Genomic DNA, 19,474 nt, shown 5'->3' with positions numbered 1-19,474 from the left:
CGATGCATTGTAGTCGGGGATTCACCGCTTACCTTCGGGTATGGATATCCTATGTGTTCTCATGTGCATGTAGGTTGAAATCTCTGATCAGAGTATGGTGGTAATTATGAAAGGGGTTTCATAGATTACACCATCGATGCAACTACGACATGACACATAGTATCGATTCATTGACAACTCTCGATAAACCAATGGTTGTCGAATCGGTCGGGATATATGAGTTGAAGGGACCGTACTGTACGCTAACCATAATTGAATGGTTCTTACAGGCACTATCATTTGATACCTAGAGAATCATGTAAGCGATGCTGCTAGGCGTTTAACATGGTTGGTTGGGTACTATCAGACTTGAGTTCTGACATTCTTGTTATCAAGGAGTTGATAAGTAAGAATGGAGCAATTGGGGTATGCTTATATAAGGACATGTTTAGTCCGAATCACATGGAGATGTGAACCCACGGCTAGTTGTATCAATGAACCATTGAGGGCCACACAAGTACTAGCTTTCTAGATCCCGTTGAGAAGAGAAATAGTTCAATGTGTTGAACGGCTTATAAAGAGTTTATAACCGTAAAGAAAAATTAGAAGTATGACTTCTATAAAAAGAGAAAATAGTTCAATGCGTTGATTGAACGGCTTATAAATGAGTTTATAAGCGTAAAGAAAAATAGAAGTATGATTTCTATGAGAGAAATGTAAATTTTAATTTATGAATGTGTTCCTAAATTAAAAGTTGGCCAAGTGAATAATGTATTTGAAAATTGTGATTTTCATAAACATTATTATGGACTAAATTAAATTAATTCAAGTGTTGAATTAATTAAACACTAGTGGACCTAGTAGAGTCCAAATAATTAAATTAATTCAAGTGTTGAATTAATTAAATTATATTGAGTCTTGTAGAGCTCAATTTAAATAAATTATTTAACTAGTGGACTTGAGTAAATTCAAGTAATGCTTAATTAGTCTCAAAATGTTTGAGATAATTAAATTAAGTCCATGGGTTTTTAATTTGTTAAAAACCATATAATATATGCATGCATGGGAGGTGAAGGGTTGGAGACAACTTTTTCAAATATCAAGGCTTGGCATGCTACTTTTGCTTTTGCTTTTTGCAAGACCAAGACAAGTCTCCCTTCCCCCTAATTCACACTACCATGGCCGAAATATTCATGAAATTTCTCTCCAAGTTTTTCTCTCAATTTCTTCTTCAAGTGTTGAGGAAGAAATATTCTTCTCCTTGAAAAATCCTCTTAGTTTTCTAGTGCAAATTAAGAGGGGATCTACCTGTTAGAGTAGGTGCCCGTCGAGCCAAGTGTTGGCCGAGTGTTCATAATGAAACTCTACGTATAAGCGGTCTTTATTTTAATAATATTTGAAATTATTGTTTTGGCAAATCTTTATCTGTATACCCATGCTAGTTGCATAGATAAAGCCCTTGAATAAACAAATAGTAGAAAGAATATGAGATGCTCATTTGATGAGTATCATGAAACTCATATTTGTAATACTGTATATTCTAAACGGTTCCTAGTCGATTCAGCCGCCACTAAGAAGGATATAGGCCGCTCGAGTTAGAGACTAGTATATGCGATGTGAGTACCATGTTTCATTGGTAGGGGATATTGTGATGTCCGAGCATGCAGATAGGTGCTCCTAGTAGAGTGCACTGAACAACCCTCCATTAAAAGACTTTCCAAGTGGTTCTCACTTATCGAGTGGAAGTGTCCTAGTTTATGGTTGTACACCATTAGTCCTTATGACCCGAGACAACATTGAGACTCTATGTGCTAGCATTTCACTTTAACTTGTTTACCGACTCTTATGGGGTCATCAGGTGGCAAGGTTGGGTGTCATGTCGAAACATATAGGAGTCGATGCATTGTAGTCGGGGATTCACCGCTTACCTTCGGGTATGGATATCCTATGTGTTATCATGTGTATGTAGGTTGAAATCTCTAGCCAGAGTATGGTTGTAATTATGAAAGGGGTTTCATAGATTACACCATCGATGCAACTACGACATGACACATAGTATCGATTCATTGACAACTCTCGATATACCAATGGTTGTCGAATCGGTCGGGATATATGAGTTGAAGGGACCGTACTGTACGCTAACCATAATTGTATGGTTCTTGCAGGCACTATCATTTGATACCTAGGGAATCATGTAAGCGATGCTGCTAGGCGTTTAACATGATTGGTTGGGTACTATCAGACTTGAATTCTGACGTTCTTGTTATCAAGGAGTTGATAAGTAAGAATGGAGCAATTGGTGTATGCTCATATAAGGACATGTTTAGTCCGAATCACATAGAGATGTGAACCCACGGCTAGTTATATCAGTGAACCATTGAGGGCCACACAAGTACTGGCTTTCTAGATCCCGTTGAGAAGTAAAAATAGTTCAATGTGTTGAACGGCTTATAAAGGAGTTTATAAGCGTAAGGAAAATTAGAAGTATGACTTCTATAAGGAGAAATAGTTCAATGTGTTGAACGACTTATAAATGAGTTTATAAGTGTAAAGAAAAATAAAAGTATGACTTCTATTAGAGAAATGTAAATTTTAATTTATGGAAGTGTTCCTAAATTAAAAGTTGGCCAAATTAATAATGTATTTGAAAATTATGATTTTCATAAACATTATTATGGACTAAATTAAATTAATTCAAGTGTTGTACTAATTAAACACTAGTGGGCCTCGTAAAGCCCAAATAATTAAATTAATTCAAGTGTTGGATTAATTAAACTACATTGGCCTTGTAGAGCCCAATTAGAATTAATTATTAAACTAGTGGGCTTGAGTAAAATCAAGTAAATGTTAAATGGTCTCAAATGTGTTTGAGACATTTAAAGAAAAGTCCATGGGCCTTGTAACTGTTACAAGCCCAAATCGAATGTGCATGGGGAGGTGAAGAGTTGGGAGACAACTTTTCCAACTACCAAGGCTTGGCATGCAAAAGTTGGTCTGTACTTTTTCCACTACCAAGACAAGTCTTCCCACTCTTCCCTACATAACACCATGGCCGAACTCTCCCTCATCTTTCTCTCCAATTTTTGTTCTTCAATAGTTGAGGAAACAATACACTTCTCAAAGAAAAATGCTCTAATTTTTCTAGTGCAAAATTAGAGTGGTTCTAGCTAGTTGGTGGTGGGCTTAATATTTGAGCAAGGTGGGCTCAAAAGAAGCTTGAAGATTGTCTTGCCATTGAAGAGCTTAGTTGTATATCAACTAGGTTGGAGCCTTCATCAACCTCAAGAGGTTGATAGGTAACGAAATTCTAAACACACTATGAATGTCATTTTTGTGTGTTATTGTATTTGCTACACATTTCATGAGGTGGCCGAAATTTTCTACAAGAAAATAAAATTTTGAACTTCCGTCGCGCTTCCGGTCAGCGTAACCGATCCCCTTTCACTACCTAGTTGGTGGTGGGCTTAATAGTTGAGCAAGGAGTGCTCGAAGGTAACTTGAAGAAAGTTTCTACCATTGAAGAGCTAAGGTGTTTACACCTTAGTTGGAGCCATACATCAATCCTTGTGATTGATAGGTACAATTCTAAACACACTATGAATGTCATTTTTGTGTTTTATTGTATTTGCTACACAATATCATGAGGTGGCCGAATTTCTTGATGAAAAATTTGATTTTTTAAACTTCCGTTGCGCTTCCGGTCACTGTAACCGATCCCCTTTCAAGTGGTATCCGAGCTATGGTTACGATTTTGTGTAGCATTTACAAGATATTATGTTGAGATTGATTTCTAACCGCATGAGAACAAAATTTTGCAACAAAATCAAGGCTACCTTGGGGCATATTTCGGCAGCTTGTTGCTGCCATTTCGGGCAGCCCAAGCTGCCCGAGGGGCTGCACGAAACGGGCAGCAAGAGCAGTCCAAGGGGCTGCCCGAAACCCCTATGTTTTATTAATAAAAAAAAAATTTGTCGCCCGAATCCGGCGACGGCGATGATGACTAGGATTTCAAAAAGTGTTTTGGATTATCAAAGTGTCATGGGTCTTGAGTTGTTGGGCCATTGGATGGCTAACATATTTGTGAATTTTAAATGGGCCAAAATGTTTATGGTGAAAAATAAGTTTTTGGGCTCTTAAGTTTAAAATTACAAAAGTTGCAAATATTTTCTCATGAAATAAATATTTTAAGTTGGACTTTAAATATTTATAGTAAATGGTGATTTACAAGAAATTCGGTTATGAATAAATTAATTTGAAAGTAGACAAAGGTGTTTGTATACTTTGTTAATTTAGTTTATAATCGTGGCGGTTAGTGATTGGATCAAGATATATAATATTGGATCAATTAATTATTGTGATAATTAATTGATGGTGTATGATATGTGATATTATGCATGAAGGATGATCAAAAGCCCAAGCTCAATTTGCTAGGTGTATGCTAGGATATTTTGTGTTGAATGATAGTAATAATTATCAATTTATAAAGTGGGCTTGGTTTATGGCCCGTTCCCACCCCATGAGATGTATCCCTATTTGCCATGGATATTTATTTGTAAATATTAGTATAGTGGATGATCAAGATTGGAAGATGGTGGTCATGATGATTATGAAGATCGAAGACATGTAAATATTGGAAGCTAATGTAATAGTTGCATTTGGATCCCATGCATTTCCCTAGGATTGGACCTAGGCCCGTGTTTAGCTCACACGGGCCGTTAGTATTGGGGCGATTGATCATCCTTGTTCGTTTACTGTTTATAATATATGCATGATATGTTATAAATAATGAGTATGTGCGTTATTATTATAATAATAACAAAGTTGCATGAATCCGGCAAACATACGATCAAACATGGCGAGCTTTTAAAATAAAATTAATGATGAGACCTTTCAAAATTAAAAACTCTCATTTTGAATAAGATTCAAAATTAATATCAAGCCCGAAAAGGGGAATTATAAATTTGTTTATAATTTCCTTGTCTTCCATCGACAATGGGTGTATGATGAACGCTACCCGTACTCGGGGCTCGGCTCATATTATTGGGGGAGCTCTGGGTGCCGGAAAGCTGTGACATCCATTGACATGGCGATGTGAACTACGTGGAACTCCCATGATTTCGGCTCATATTATTAGGGGAACTCATGGCGACCGTCCATTAAGATTCAACATCGATGGGTAAGGCTTGACACATAAAGATGAACGACGTCATATTATTGGGTCCTAATCAAACTAGAGACAAAATTTTACGTAGAGGGTTGCATGGAGATGCAATTGGAAACTACCTTTAGGAATTGTGATTGGCTGATATTATTCGGGATCATAATTCACTAATTGGACCTTACGTACCTACTGAGGAAAGGAGTTTCCCGTTTTCACTAGAGGGTAGTGAAAGATGTCAAAATAGTGGGAGCAAATATTTATGAAGTAAAAGTCCAAACTTCATATCTTACTAAATATTTTAAAATAGTCATCAACATTTATCTGTTTTTACTTTTCAGTACAAATTGACAATGTCTTCGATTCGCAATCCGATATCCATAATACTCGACAAACACATATTAACTGGACCTAATTACCTCACTTGGCTAAGAAACCTGAAAATCGTCTTGAATTCGGAAGGGGTAGCATATACACTGACTGAGTCGCCCCCTGTTGAGGCTCTGACTGACTGCACTCCTGAGGAATTGCAGGCTTACAAGGAATGGTGTGACCATTACTTGATAGCCAGGTGTTATATGCTGACTTCTATGAATGATGAGCTGCAGAGGCGTTTTGAGGATGCAAAGAGTGCTGCTGACATTAATTTGCATCTCAAGAAGCTCTTTGGTGAGCAAACACGGCCTCTTAGGCATGCTACCGTCAAGGAGCTGATCACTTTGCGCATGCGAGATAGGGCCTCGGTTCATGAGCATGGCCTGAAGTTGATTGGGCTCGTGGACAAGCTCGTTGGCATAGATCTGATCTTGCCTTCGGAGTTGACCACCGACGTGTTGCTCTTATCATTGCCTAGCTCATTTGATCCTTTTGTGGTGAACTTCAATATGAACAAGATGGAGCCGACCCTAGAGGAGTTGGTGAATATGCTTGTTACGTTTGAATCAACCATCAAGAAAGAGAAGTTGGTTCTTTTTGTGGGTTCTTCATCTAGTACGAAGATTGATCCACATGGGAAGGAAAAGAAGCGTTCTTTCCAACGTCCCAAGAAGAACGTGCCCTTGTGATCGAGCAAAACTTGCACAGTGAAATCCCCAATAAAATATGATTTTGTATGCTCAAAAATTAATCGCAAGTACACGATGTCAAGTAATAATATAGTGTACGTGAGTACGAGTATCGTTCCACTGAAGACTGTGTTTTACAATTGTTATTTTCAGTTATTGAACATTTAGCAACGAAAAGTGATTTGATTGTTTTATTACTACTAAAATCAAATAAGAATGCAAATAAAAAGATTCAAAATCAAGTAATGAGATATAATGTCTAAAATGGTTGAGTAAAATTCAATGAAAAATGGATTTGTTGGGAACACACTCTCTCGAGCTATGCCAGACTAATTCCACTCAATGAAGTAATTAAATATCTTTAATTATTTATCACGAGCGAATCGCATTTCGATCTATAAAATCCCCTAGTTTTCGACCCTTAGGACTATGACTATCGGCACGTATCCAATTTCATATATCTATGTAAATTGTAGATCCGCGAATTCTACTACTCGATCCTATCACTCGTTATTCTCTCGAACTCACTCGTGATATGAAAACGTCGTTAAAGTTAGCTATTCTTTAATGACACAATAAAACAGTAGTAAAATCAAGAATAACGCACAATCAAAATATAAATTAATTCGATTCAACGTTCGGGGTAGGATCCCCGTTAATCCCAACAAATAATAAGTTTAGCTACTAGAATTCATAGTAAAAATAAATGCAACAATGTTTAGAATGAAAGAAACTAGATTAGAAATACTAGGCGAGACGAAATCTGCGAAGAACGGTGCCCGGAAAGCTTCAAATCTTCAATCCAAGCGCAAAGTTCTCTCCCAAAAGCTTGTGACGGCTGCCAAATCAAGTCTGAATAATCCTGAATTCGTGCCTCTCCCCTACCATATCTTCCCTCTTCAGAATTAAGGAATGGAATCGAGATTGATTTTTTCCAAAAATAGGTGGCGCTCGGGCGGTAGAAAAGTACCGCTCGAGCGCCACACCTTCTGTAAATCTCCTTGGGGCGTTCGGCATTCGCGCTCGGGCGGTAGAAAACTACCGCTCGAGCGCCGACTCTTCTGTATTTTTTCTTTTGGGGATCACTGCTCGCGCTCGGACGGTAGAAAAGTACCGCCCGAGCGCCAAACTCTCTGTAATTTTTCACCTCCCGCGCTCGGGCGGTAGAAAACTACCGCTCGAGCGCCGACCTTGCTGCACTTCATTTTCTTGACTTGGCACTTGGCTCCAATTTTTGGTTTTCCGGCCACTTTTCCTACAAATTCATCATGCCCGAGTGAGATAGGATAAAATGCAAATATTTACTCTAAAATGAACAGAATGTGATTGAAATAAACGATGCACAATGCAAAACACACACAGACTAATGCAATGAAACACGTAAAAACGACACATATCAACCCCCTCATACTAACATTTTGCTCGCCCTCGAGTAAAATAGGTTAAAGCACGAGATACTAAACAAACTCAACAACCACAAAATTACTCAAACAAGAAATAACTAACACAAGTAAATGTCAATGGTGAGTTAACAACGTTTATGTCCATGCCTCAGTTCACTTTCCCACTACCAATCATAATCAAGTCAAATCGCAACCGAATACTCATTCTCATCTACACATAAATCTCGACACTAATTTGAACGTGTGTGTGTGTCATGATGGGTCTAGTCATTCGTACTTCAAATAGATCAATTATCAAATCATGCGAGTCACTCGATTAACACTTCAATACAAGTCTCGCTAGCATGCATCCCCGTGTCCATTTATCACTAGCAATTAATTGAACTTTATTCAACTTTTAAGTGCAGATAAGGGTGTCGAAAAGAAGGGAAATAAGCTCAAGTGGCTAAAAGTTGGGAGTACACCGATCATTTTCATTGTGCAATCGTCACGACTTTTCCTCTGACTTTCCTCGTCTCCTTACATCTCCAACTTTTAGCCTAGGAATAGAATTTCATTCTTTTTATTTCGTCTCCCGCTCACCTTACATATCCTTCTTTCTTCTCTTTTTCTTTTTTTTTTTATTTTTTTAAAAATGCACAATTTACACACATGTACTCCCTAGGCTAAGAATATAATACTTTGGATTACAGCTGGTTAGGAGTATGACATTTTAATTCAGTGCACTGGAAAGGAGGTAAATGTAAAGTTCAAGGCAAATCAAATTTTCTCATTCAAGGTCCCAATTAGCGACTTATTTTTACGGGTTTACATGCTAAATCAACTCATAAATGGTGCCTTTCAAGTTAACCACACAAAACTTTCAAATTTCACCATTATTCCTACAAAATTCTAGTCCCCACGCATATGTGCTCAAAAAGTTCAAATTTTGTACCAAAATTCATGCTTTAACAATCAAGAGTACCATTCACGAAGTGACCCAATCAATACTTTTGTAAACTATCAATTCAACATCATCATTGGCTCACAAACTATGTCTTCTCACCATAAACGACACCAAACAAAAGAAATGCAACGAAACTAAACCAATTAACTAAACAACCAAAACAATCTACCCTCCCCCCCCTCATACTAGAGTTGTGCAATGCCCTCAGTGCACAAAACGAAACAAACATTAAAAACCAAAAAACTCATGAATGCAAATGCAACGACAGAATAAGCAGAAAGAATAAAAAGAAAGGGGAAACAGTAAACTCCCCTGATCAAGACTCGTCGTCATCGTCGTGCTCGGGTGGTGGCACTCCGGCAGCGTCCCCCTGCTGAGAATAATCATACTAGAACTGGAATGGGGGAGTAGGTAGCGGAGTCGGTGGAATGGTGGACGGGTCAACGCCCCCGTGCACAAGCAAAGAGCGCATCATGGAGTCAATGTGCGATAAATGGTCCGTGACGTAAGAGTTGAACTGACTCTGATGCGCTTGGAAGGCGAGATTTTCATCCATCTTGTCATTTTGAGTTCGCCTGCGGGGTTGTGGTGGGCGGCGGCGTGGGATGGCAGTGCTAGATCCACCGGCGTCCTCCTCCCGAGGGGGAAATGCACTGATTCGCTTAGCTCGTTTCCGCTGGAGGTCTTCGACACAAATAGGCTTCATGGGCTGCAACCACTCCTCATCATCGCGAAATACGACTCCCACTCTAGCGCACAACTCGGAGATAATGGTGGGGAAGAACAGGCCCACATGACTGTTGTGGGCACTCAGTGTGATTTGTGAATTGATAAGTGTGCCCACGTTGATGGCGTATCCCTCGGTCAAAGCATAAAGCAGCACCGCCCGCTCTTTCTGGACCTCGCTCTTATGCGAGACCGGCATCATTCTCCGAGCCACAAATAAATACCAAAGGGCAACTTCGGCTTTCAAATACTTCTCGTCAAAACAACTCGGCGAGCAGCCAAATGGTTTCCATATTGCGCCCGGATGGCACAATGTGGCGAGAATCGTATCATAATTCGGGTTGGCAGCTAATGTCTGGAAGTGGGAGTCATCATCCTCCGCTGTCCCTAACAGTGCATTGATTGTCACCGAGTCATACGGCACATGTTTACCCCTAACAAACACCAAACCATTTCGCCCCTCCGCTGCATTGGCATAAAATTCGCGAACCACAGAGACTACCGCCGCCTTAGGTTGCTCACCGTATTGTTCCCATCCACGCCTTTGCAAATCAACAATAATATCCAAGTATCTGTCCTCTAACTGTCGCCGGACTCCCCTCTCGGCTATTGGGTTGCGATGAATTTTCGCATGCTCGTATCGAGCCCTAGCCTCCATACTAACAAAACGGTGTCTATCAAATGAGGATGAAGAGGAAGAACCGGGGTTACCTTTTGGCTTCTTGGGAGCCATTTTGTTGGAAGAGTTGGTGCCTTGAATTGGAGAGGGATGTTCTTGCTTCCTAAGGGAGAGTGCGCCTTGCCGCCGGAAAGAGGAGTGGAGATGGTGGTGCCTGCACAAGAGAATCGAGGAGAAGAAAACAAATTGAGAGGAGTTAGGGATTTGGGGGTGAATTTGGGGGAAATAATTCGTGCAGAATGAGGAAAGGGGAAGGGGTCCGCGCTTTTTAAAAATTGTCGCGCTCGAGCGGTAGAAAACTACCGCTCGAGCGCGAACCTCACTGGAGTTTATTTCCAGAGGTACACCCTCGCGCTCGGGCGGTAGAAAACTACCGCTCAAGCGCCAATCTCTCGGGAATTTGTATCCCGAGGTAGGCGTTCACGCTCGGGCGGTATATAACTACCGCTCGAGCGCGAACACGTCTGTTTTTCTTTAGAATTTTTTTGTTTTGTTTTGTTTTTTTTTATTTTGTTTTGTTTTTTTTTTTTAAAAAATAAAATAAAACAAAAGGAATAGAAAATAACTAAATTGACACGAAGGGAAATCTAAATCAAATGCGAGAGAAGGGGAAGAAAATAGTTCTCAATTTATAGTCGAGAGCTTGACTGTCGGTCTGTCTCAGTTCGGCATGTCTTGGAACCGGGTGATTCCAAGTTGTGGCTCAATTGTGCCACTCATGTAGTGCTTCAGGCAATGGGCATTGACCGTAAATGTCCCCTTCCTTCCCATCTTTCACTTCTACAGCTCCCGATGGATAAACTTTTGAGATCACGAATGGACCAGACCATCGCGACTTCAATTTTCCGGGAAATAGTCGCAACCGGGAGTTGTAGAGTAGGACACTTTCACCTTCTTTGAACTCTCTCTCGATGATCCGCTTGTCATTGGCCTTCTTCGTCTTTTCCTTGTAGGTTAGTGCGAGATAATAGGCCAGATTCCGGAATTCCTCCAACTGATCTAGTTGAAGTAAACGTCGTTCACCTGCATCAGTAAAGTTAAAGTTTAGTGCTTTTGTTGCCCAATATGCCCGATGCTCTAACTCTACAGGTAAGTGACATGCTTTACCAAACAATAATCTGTACGGTGTCGTGCCTATTGGTGTTTTGAAAGCAGTCCTATATGCCCAAAGAGCATCATCAAACCTCACCGACCAATCTTTCCTATTGACACCTACCACTTTTTCCAAAATCCGCTTAATTTCTCGGTTAGACACCTCAACTTGCCCACTCGTCTGAGGGTGATAAGGGGTAGAGATTTTATGTGTGACACCATATTTGCTTAAAAGTTTTTCAAAGAGTTTGTTGCAAAAATGCGTGCCACCATCACTAATGATTGCTCGTGGTGTTCCAAATCGGTTAAAAATATTTTTCTTTAAAAATTTTAGGACCACTTGAGTATCATTAGTGGCATACGCTTCCGCCTCTACCCACTTAGACACATAATCAACCGCCACCAAGATGTATTTTTTCGTGAAAGAACTGGGGAACGGTCCCATGAATTCTATTCCCCACACATCAAAAACCTCACATTCAATGATATTATTTAACGACATTTCATGACGGTTAGAGATGTTACCTGACCGCTGGCATTTATCACAGTGTAACACATAAGAACGAGCATCTTTGAAAAGAGTTGGCAAATAAAAGCCACATTCGAGTACCTTGGATGCCGTCCTTGTTGGTCCGAAATGACCACCTACCTCACGGTCATGGCAATGGTTGAGGATTTGCCCAAACTCTTCCTCTGCAACACATCTCCGAATCATGGCATCTGCACAAATTCTGAACAAAAAAGGTTCCTCCCAAAAATAATACTTCACATCCGAAAAGAATTTCTTTCTTTGGTGAAATGTTAAATTTGGGGGGGTGAGCCTGTAACAAGAAAATTTACAAAATTTGCATACCATGGACAATTTTTCACCTCAAACAACTGCTCATCTGGAAACCAATCATTAATCGCATCATTCACACAATCATCACTGATAAATTCCAATCTAGACAAATGATCCACAACCACATTCTCAACACCCTTCTTATCTTTTATTTCTACGTCAAATTCTTGCAATAATAAAATCCACCGAAGTAAGCGTGGCTTTGCATCTTTCTTGGCAAGTAAATATTTAAGGGCAGAGTGATCAGTAAACACAGTTACTTTCGACAAAACAAGGTATGAGTGGAACTTGTCAAGTGCATGCAAGTAACTCTTTTTCAGTGGTGGCATAATTTAATTGTGCTTCATCTAGAGTCCTACTTGCATAGTATATAGTGTGAAATACCTTGTTTAGTCTTTGGCCGAGGACAGCACCAACAGCAGTATCACTGGCATCGCACATGACCTCGAAAGGTAGATCCCAATCCGGTGCCACCAAGACAAGAGCCGTCACCAAGCGCTCCTTCAACTTCTCATATGCCTACAAACAATCCGAATTAAAATCAAAAGGTGCATCTTTCATGAGTAAAGAAGATAGAGGTTTTGCAATTTTAGAAAAATCTTTGATAAAACGCCGGTAGAAGTCGGCGTGGCCTAGAAAACTTCTAACTCCCTTTATGGACGCCGGAGGTGGTAAGTTCTTGATAACTTCAACTTTCGCCTTGTCCACCTCTATTCCGTGCCCCGAAATCTTGTGCCCTAAGACAATTCCCTCTTGTACCATGAAGTGGCATTTTTCCCAATTAAGTACCAAATTCGTCTCCTCGCATCTCTTCAACACCACCTTCAAATTCTGCAAACAATCATCAAAAGAAGAGCCAAATATCGAGAAGTCATCCTTGAAAATTTCAAGAAACGTTTCTATCATGTCGTGAAATATAGCAGTCATGCATCGCTGAAAAGTGGCCGGCGCATTACACAAACCAAAGGGCATTCGTCTAAAAGTAAAAGTGTCGTAAGGACAAGTGAAAGTGGTCTTCTCTTGGTCCTCCGGCGCAATCATAATTTGGTTGTACCCTGAATACCCATCTAAAAAGCAATAAAATTCATGACCCGCTAACCTTTCAAGCATTTGATCGATAAAGGGAAGGGGAAAGTGATCTTTACGGGTGGCATCATTTAGTTTCCTATAATCAATGCACACACGCCATCCCGTAACAGTCCTAGTGGGTATTAATTCATTATTCTCATTTGTAATCACAGTAATCCCACCCTTTTTTGGCACAAACTGAACAGGACTTACCCATGCACTATCAGATATAGGATAGATAATACCTGAATCGAGAAGCTTAATTGTTTCAGCCTTTACTACCTCTTGCATCTTTGGATTCAGTCTTCGCTGAGGTTGCACATGAGGTGAGTACTTCTCTTCCATCAAGATCTTGTGCATGCAGACTGATGGATTAATCCCTTTGATATCCGCCACCTTCCACGCAAATGCACCCTTGTGTGCTTTCAATACCTCCAACAGTTTGTCCTCCATCACATCTGTCAAAGCAGCAGAAATTGTAGTAGCCCGAATTCCAAATTGGGTAATTAACGGAGTAATGGTGATTAAGAAGGTTTAAGGTGTAATTTTGGCTATGGTCATGATCGGACGGACCGAAGAGGGTTCGGAAGCACCGAAGGGTTCGGACGATCCGAAGTGGGTTCGGTGGATCCGATCATTAGGTGTCAAGAGTTGATCGACACGTGGGAGTTCGGACGGTCCGAAGTGTATGATCGGAGGATCCGATCATGAGCTGTCAAGAGCCAATGGACACGTAGCGTTCGGACGTTCCGAAGTGTTGTTCGGAGGATCCGAACATGGCCTATAAATAGTGCTCGGATTTCTCATTTGTGACTTGCCAATTCATGATTTTGCCTCATAGTTGAGAGGATTTGGAAGGTTTCTAGGGTTAGTTGTTGGTCGAGCGATAGCCAAGAGCTGCCAGGAGTAGTAGCGTAGCGGCGCCTGAGTTTCAAGGCAATCGACATCAAAGGGCTGTCGACGGACGAAGGTAAACCCTAAACCTTTGGTAGTACTAGGGAGTACTGGTTTTGCTAGTCGAGCATGGTAGTATTGATTGAGTATGCTTTTGATGCGTAGGCTTGTGCTAGACCTGATTATCGGTGTTGCGTAAGGCTAGGCTTGCTGTGATAGAGGTACGAAAGTACTATCCGAGATATCCTGGTTGAGTATACATTCATATATGTGTTGCATGAGTATTTGCTGCATTGTTATATGTCATATGATGCATGCTTAGTTTTTGATTAGTAGGTGATTCTGGAACGGGTCACTACAGAAATAATGATAGGTAAAGTGTTATTCTCACCTAAGTATACGTACTTGAGGTGTGGAGGCAACAGCTTCAGCTCAAGTGTTGGTGGATCCTCGATGCTTGACCTTTGAGGGGTCAAATCCCTCCGTTCTCCTAGATCCTCCAGTCGCATCCTCATTGGCTTTCTCCATGGATGGTTGGCATTAAAGTGTGCCACTATTTCAGCTCTTTCTTCATCCAACTCCTCCTCTGCCAATTCAGTATTTATAGTGGCCTCCAAAGGGTCCCTAAGAGCATCCTGCACATAGTGAGACGCAAGAGAGTCAAAAGCATCAATTCTAAAACAACTATCAGAATGCAATGTGTGCTTAAGTGCGTGAAAAACATCAAAAGTAATCTCATCCTCGCCCACTCTCAGTTTCAACTTCCCCTCTTGCACATCAATCAGTGCCTTTCCAGTTGCAAGGAACGGTCTACCCAAAATCAGAGGCATCTCCGCATCCTCCTCCATGTCAAGCGCCACGAAGTCCGCAGGGAAAATGAATTTGTCCACTTTCACTAGCACATCCTCAATCACTCCGCGGGGGTACTTGACAGATCTGTCAGCTAGTTGTAGAGACATCCTCGTCGGCTTTGGTTCTCCCAACCCAAGTTTCCTAAACACAGACAATGGCATAAGATTAATACTGGCACCGAGATCACACAATTCTTTATGAAAAACAACATCCCCAATCATGCAAGGAATAGAGAAACTCCCTGGGTCTTTCAGTTTCGGTGGGATTTTATTTTTCACTAAGGCAGAGCAGCTTTCAGTCAAATTTACCGTCATGTGATCCTCCAACTTCCTCTTGTTTGCTAAGATGTCCTTAAGAAATTTAGCATAACTAGGCATTTGCATCAACGCATCGGCAAAAGGAATATTGATATGCAATTTTTTAAATACCTCAAGAAATTTACCGAATTGTGCATCTAGTTTTGCTTTTTTCAATGCTGCAGGGAAAGGTGGAGGGATAACAATCTTAGCCTGCGTAGTGTGTGCCGGTGTAGGGTTAGTTGACTTACCTTTTGATGTCGCATCTTGTTCATCCGGCACTTGGCTTTTCTCTTTTTCTCTAGGCTCCAAACTTTTCCGCTCTTCAACTCGATGGCCTTCACTTGCTCTTTTGGATTAGTCTCGGTATTACTTGGCAAGGTGCCCGGCTCTCTACTTGCTATCATCTTGGCCAACTGTCCAATTTGATTCTCGAGCCCCTTTATTGATGCATCTTGGTTTTGGAGTCGAGTTTCAGTGGATGAAATAAACTTAGACATCATTTGTTCCAAGTTGGACTTTTCTTCTCTAGGAGGATCGGATCTATACATCGGTTTTTTTCCATATTGTTGTCCTCCTTGCGGTCTATTCTGACTGTTTTGACCGCCCCACGAGAAGTTGGGATGTTGCCTCCACCCAGGATTGTATGTGTTCGAATAAGGGTCATTCCTTGGGCGGTTTTGGACTCCCACTTGATTCACCGGTGCCTCATTTTGCACATAGAAGGGATTTCCATCTTGACAGTCTTTCACATAGTGCTCTCCTCCACACTTTTCACAGAATATCTCTTGAAGACGCATAGTCGTGCCACCCACATTCAAGCCGTCTATTTTCCTGTTTAAAGCGTCGAGTTGTGCAGTAATGGCAGAAAAATCAGTTACCTGGTGAACTCCTGCACTTCTCCGCTGGTTGTTCCTGTCAGATTGAGGGTGATAGCTGCTAGCAGCCATTTCCTCTAACAATTCATATCCTTCCTCCGCGGTCTTTCTCAACAGGTTTCCACAAGCAGCCGCATCTATCATAGTATGGTTAGGAGTAAGCAAACCATAATAAAATGTTTGAACGACTAACCCAAGTGGTAACTCGTGATGTGGGCATCTTCGTAGTAGATCCTTGAAACGCTCCCATGCCTCATATAGAGATTCCTGATCGAATTGAGCAAATGTTGTAATGTCTGCCCACAGCTTCATGGTTTTTGATGGAGGAAAGTATTTGATAAGAAACGCTTTCGCCATGTCCTCCCATGTGGTGATTGAACCTACAGGCAAACAATTCAACCATGCTTTAGCTTTATCACGTAAAGAGAAAGGAAATAAACGCAACCTAACAGCATCATCAGAAACTCCATTGAATTTAAAAGTATCGCAAATCTCAAGAAAATCCGCGATGTGCGTGTTTGGGTCATCTACTGCAGTTCCTCCGAATTGGACTGTGTTCTGAATCATCTGGATTGTAGCTGGCTTGATTTCAAAGTGATTTGCCCGCACAATAGGCCTCACAATGCTAGGGCGTGCACCATCCAAAGAAGGCTGGGCATACTCTAACATTGGTATGCGGCGTGGCATCTCAATATGTCTCTCTTCACGCTGTTCCTCTTCACGTTCTGGCTCGTGTCTCTCCATCAGTTCTTTCAGTCTTTGCTGCTGTCTTCTCCTGCGAAAAGTTCTTTCAATTTCAGGGTCGAACTCAAGCTCCACGTCAAGTGACTTTGGCATGCACTAGACAAGATACCTAGAATAAAATATGGAGTGTCAGCTCAAGAATAATAAGACAATGCTAAAGCAAATAACTAAAAATAAATTGTAGATTAACAGTCCCAGGCAACGGCGCCAAAAACTTGATCGAGCAAAACTTGCACAGTGAAATCCCCAATAAAATATGATTTTGTATGCTCAAAAATTAATCGCAAGTGCACGATGTCAAGTAATAATATAGTGTACGTGGGTACGAGTATCGTTCCACTGAAGACTGTGTTTTACAATTGTTATTTTCAGTTATTGAACATTTAGCAACGAAAAGTGATTTGATTGTTTTATTACTACTAAAATCAAATAAGAATGCAAATAAAAAGATTCAAAATCAAGTAATGAGATATAATGTCTAAAATGGTTGAGTAAAATTCAATGAAAAATGGATTTGTTGGGAATCTCGGTTCACCTACCCCTCGTTAATTTATTAATTCGTTCAATCGTGATCTACGCTTCCGACAGGATTTCCTAATCTATTGAACACACTCTCTCGAGCTATGCCAGACTAATTCCACTCAATGAAGTAATTAAATATCTTTAATTATTTATCACGAGCGAATCGCATTTCGATCTATAAAATCCCCTAGTTTTCGACCCTTAGGACTATGACTATCGGCACGTATCCAATTTCATATATCTATGTAAATTGTAGATCCGCGAATTCTACTACTCGATCCTATCACTCGTTATTCTCTCGAACTCACTCGTGATATGAAAACGTCGTTAAAGTTAGCTATTCTTTAATGACACAATAAAACAATAGTAAAATCAAGAATAACGCACAATCAAAATATAAATTAATTCGATTCAACGTTCGGGGTAGGATCCCCGTTAATCCCAACAAATAATAAGTTTAGCTACTAGAATTCATAGTAAAAATAAATGCAACAATGTTTAGAATGAAAGAAACTAGATTAGAAATACTAGGCGAGACGAAATCTGCGAAGAACGGTGCCCGGAAAGCTTCAAATCTTCAATCCAAGCGCAAAGTTCTCTCCCAAAAGCTTGTGACGGCTGCCAAATCAAGTCTGAATAATCCTGAATTCGTGCCTCTCCCCTACCATATCTTCCCTCTTCAGAATTAAGGAATGGAATTGAGATTGATCTTTTCCCAAAAATAGGTGGCGCTCGGGCGGTAGAAAAGTACCGCTCGAGCGCCACACCTTCTGTAAATCTCCTTGGGGCGTTCGGCATTCGCGCTCGGGCGGTAGAAAACTACCGCTCGAGCGCCGACTCTTCTGTATTTTTTCTTTTGGGGATCACTGCTCGTGCTCGGACGGTAGAAAAGTACCGCTCGAGCGCCAAACTCTCTGTAATTTTTCACCTCCCGCGCTCGGGCGGTAGAAAACTACCGCTCGAGCGCCGACCTTGCTGCACTTCATTTTCTTGACTTGGCACTTGGCTCCAATTTTTGGTTTTCCGGCCACTTTTCCTACAAATTCAACATGCCCGAGTGAGATAGGATAAAATGCAAATATTTACTCTAAAATGAACAGAATGTGATTGAAATAAACGATGCACAATGCAAAACACACACAGACTAATGCAATGAAACACGTAAAAACGACACATATCACCTTGTTGAGGCAATCTCCGAATCCCGTCGTGGCAGCCACACCAGTTAAGGCTGACAAGACTAGTGATGTTTGTCATCACTGCAAGAAGCCTGGACATTGGAGGCGTAATTGCAAGGAATATCTTGCCCAGAAGAGTTCTGGAAACGGTATGTTCTAAATTGAAGTAAACATTTCAATTAACTCTACTTCTTGGGTATTAGATACCCGTTGTGGTTCACATCTCTGTAATGAGTTACAGGTGATGGGAAGAAGTAGAAAGCTTAAGGAAGGTGTGACCTTCTAGAGGATGGGCAATGGAGCAAGAGTTGCTACCAAGGCTATTAAAGATGTTTACTTATTGTTGGACAATAGTTTTAAGTTAATCTTATGAGATGTTTTGTTTGTACCGGATTTGGTGAAAAACATTGTTTCCATTTCTATGTTGATAAAGATGGATATTCTTGTTTATTTAGCAAAGGTTTTTGCAACATTTACAAGAATGAATGTTTAATTGGTACTGGAAAACTTGAAAACGATCTCTATAACTTAAAATTGAAAGATATTCCACTAAATGTCCATTTAAAGGCAGACATCATATGAGATATGGATGGGTAAGCCTCCCAAATATTCTTATATTAGAATATGGGGAGCCCTGCTTATGTGAAGCAGGTAGTGGGAGATAAATTGGATAGTCGATCCATTTTATGTTACTTTGTGGGATATCCAAGGAATTCTGTTGGATTTTATTTCTATCATCCCCAAGAAACAAAGGTGTTTGTTTCTAGAAATGCAACCTTTTTGGAAAGGGAATTTCTATTAGATAGAAAAGGCGAGATGATAGAACTCGAAGAGGTTCGAGAGACACCCACAATTGTAGAACCCACACCCGAAGAGCCAATAGAGAAGATACAAGCTCCTAGAAGATCCGAGAGAGTCTCGAGACCACCTATGAGGTATGGTCTGCTTCTGGAAGAGGGTCATGATGAGCCTATCCATGGATGTGATCCAGGGACCTTCAAGGAAGCGTTATCTAATGCCGATTCATCCAAGTGGCTTGAAGCGATGGAATCTGAGATGAATTCCATGCATTCGAACCAAGTGTGGAATCTCGTGGATCCACCTGAGGGAATTGTTCCCATTGGGTGTAAATGGATTTACAAGAGGAAACTTGG

The 19,474-nt window shown here is 40.7% G+C and overlaps 1 non-coding gene across 1 annotated transcript; it reads left to right on the top strand.

Annotated features, from left to right (window-relative positions):
• The first annotated feature begins 16,078 nt into the window (after window positions 1–16,078).
• Window positions 16,079–16,184, top strand: LOC140814846 (small nucleolar RNA R71). The gene has a single exon (XR_012114181.1). It is a non-coding gene; the product is annotated as a small nucleolar RNA R71 (small nucleolar RNA).
• The last annotated feature ends 3,290 nt before the right edge of the window (window positions 16,185–19,474 follow it).

The sequence above is a fragment of the Primulina eburnea genome, chromosome 1, assembly GCF_022965805.1.
Source record: "Primulina eburnea isolate SZY01 chromosome 1, ASM2296580v1, whole genome shotgun sequence".
Classification (NCBI taxonomy): domain Eukaryota; kingdom Viridiplantae; phylum Streptophyta; class Magnoliopsida; order Lamiales; family Gesneriaceae; genus Primulina; species Primulina eburnea.
Note: the sequence above shows the minus strand (reverse complement) of the source record. Positions and strands in the feature narration are given on the sequence as shown.